Genomic DNA, 2,520 nt, shown 5'->3' with positions numbered 1-2,520 from the left:
TGATCATTTTATTCCTTTTCCTTAATTCATAAAAAAGAGTCCCTGAGTACTAAAATAGACTCGAGGTCTTTTCATCATTTCGCACCATAAATTACTCGAGCGCTAATACTAAAGTCTGGGAATTAAATTTATCATCGTGAAAAAAATTTAGCGGACCATTACTTAACCTCAATTATTTGATTTAGCAACATAGGTGGGCTCATGATTTAATTAGGCTAGAGCAAACTCCCATTTTATTTTAATTATTAGCCCAACTCCTTAGATTATTTAAAGAATTGGTCCATTAATTAACAAAACCTTAGCCCATGCATTTAATTTATAGAGGCCCAAAAGAAGAAAAGGAGAGGCCCAAATGAAAGAGGCCCAATTTCTTCCTCCCTCAAAACTATCGGCCTCTCTCTCTCAAAACACAAAATCCCCAAAATCAAAATCAAAAACCCCAATTCCTAATCCTTGCTTTGGAGAGGAACGACGGCGCATCTCCCCCCCCTTCGTCGCCGGCTCCAGCTCTGGATCGACGGCGCGCCTGTGTCGCCGTTATCGCGCGGCGAGCTCCGCCGTCGCCGCTGCTCCAACTCTCTCTCTCCTTCTTCCCTTCTAATCTCTCCCTCCTTCGGCTGCTACGCCGCGCCTCTGAAATTCCCCTCTCCGCTCATCCTTTGCTCGTTCTCGGCGATTCAGCGCCGTCGCCGACGTCTCCGGCTGAGGTAGACGCGGCTTGGCCCGCCTTGAAGACCAGCCCGCCGTCGCCTCATCTTTATTAGCGGAGTCGCCGACAGGAAGGAGGCATCGCCTCTCTTTCTCCCTGCCTCCGGCGTTCTCCTGGCTCCCTCCGGCGAATTCTCTACCGCCGTCATCGCAGCTCGCCGTCCGGCAGCTCTCCCATCACTCCTTGCTCCAAAGCTAAGTTTTTTTCCTCTCATTTATTTCCTTGTAACAATACTATGTTTCAAAGATGAAGTCTTAGTGTATCTTACTGTGTGATGTTGAAACCATCTTGGGTAGTAATTTAATTGGGGAAAACTTTGATATCAAAACTTGTACATGAGGCCTACTGTGTTGGTTTGTATTCTTACTCAAAGTATGGGTTCTATCAGTCGATATTGCTAAGTTCACATTGGATTTTTGAGCACCTATAGTTCTAAGTTCTTGATTATCTATGATTGGCTATCATGATGCATTGGTGAGGGTGGGCTATGGAATACCTCTCCTTTGCGATTCTCGTTTTACGGCTGCTTCTCCGTGTTGCCGCTGCCCCTCCTCGCCTTCTTGCTCCTCCCGATTCCTTGCTGCACTCCTTGATTGTGAGTGAATTTGTGGTTTCTGGGGAGGGAGTCAGGGGCGGTTTATGGTGGTTTATATAGGCGAAGTGTGGTGTACTCGTGAGGCCTTAAATGGCTGTCAAAGCTCTTTGTTTTCATGCTGCAGATGGCACCTTTAGTTTACTTCCTTTGTCTCTTTCTTGAAACATAAGTACTACCTTCATTAGGTTACTTTGTTTGATGTGCAGGGGAAGCAGGTGGCTGTTCGGTTTGGGCTGATTTGGCGCAGCTGGAGGGACACGTTTTGGGCTAGCTGATCAGCAAGGTATCGGTCAAAGGATAGGTTGCCACTCCAAAAGAGGCAAGTCTCAAATTCTTGGCAGCAATGAGAGGTAAATTCTAAATGTTTTATCTCAGTTGTCCCTTCATTCATTTATTACTTAGTACACAGGTTTGCAGCCTTGTACTCCTAAGTTTTAAGAATTTTTGTTTTCACATACAGCTCTCGGTTTGGTGCATTGGCTGTGTAGGAGTGTACCTCCCATTTTGGGATCATTTAGACCTCCTTTGGTAAAGAAAGGATGCCTCCTTCCTTGTTTGGTTTGATGTTGGGAAAAGTAATCTAAAATATTTATTAGTTTTGTAGGTTCTTGCAGGTTTAATGGCAGATAAAGGAAAAGGGTTTTTTTTTAAAAAAAATTGGGGATGTGGCCTGGGATCGAGACGAGGCAGTCGGGCTGGCTGCACGGGCCTTCGGGCTGCCCTCTAAGTCTTTGGGCCGAAAGAAATCTCGTGTTCGAGAGTCGAGGCCCAACTCTTTGTATATTTGTATTCTTAAATTCTTTTTTTTTTTTTTGTCAACACATGTGTAAATCATTTTTATTTCTTGACGTTTATTGTATTTCACACGTATATACGAAAATCTGTTTTAGTTTGATCGACACTCTTCAAATTAGCAACCAAGCAAGACCATCGACTAATATTTCTGATTTGAAAACAACAAACATTTCTCTAGGTTGACATTAGTCTTAAAGAAAAGGTAACAAAGAGCGGGTATTACATTCTACCCACCTTAGCAAAAATTTCGTCCCGAAATTTTGCTTATGTTACTCAAACAGCTCTGGGTACCTTTCCTTCATCTTGTCTTCAAATTCCCACGTAGCTTCCTCGTGACCATGGTGTTTCCATAAAACTTTCACCGTTACAATAGATTTGTTCCTCAGTTCCTTGACCTTCCTATCCAATATTTCCTCTGGCT

The 2,520-nt window shown here is 43.7% G+C and overlaps 1 long non-coding RNA gene across 1 annotated transcript; it reads left to right on the top strand.

The window, feature by feature from the left end:
* The first annotated feature begins 399 nt into the window (after nucleotides 1-399).
* On the top strand, nucleotides 400-2,183 carry LOC148926306 (uncharacterized). Its single transcript, XR_016130513.1, has 3 exons — nucleotides 400-1,654; nucleotides 1,765-1,832; nucleotides 1,909-2,183. It is a non-coding gene; the product is annotated as an uncharacterized LOC148926306 (long non-coding RNA).
* The last annotated feature ends 337 nt before the right edge of the window (nucleotides 2,184-2,520 follow it).

Source organism: Salvia hispanica, chromosome 5 (genome assembly GCF_029641045.1).
Source record: "Salvia hispanica isolate PSC_SH4W2 chromosome 5, Shi_PSC_v1, whole genome shotgun sequence".
Classification (NCBI taxonomy): Eukaryota; Viridiplantae; Streptophyta; class Magnoliopsida; order Lamiales; family Lamiaceae; genus Salvia; species Salvia hispanica.
This window is presented reverse-complemented; position numbering and strand designations above follow the sequence as displayed.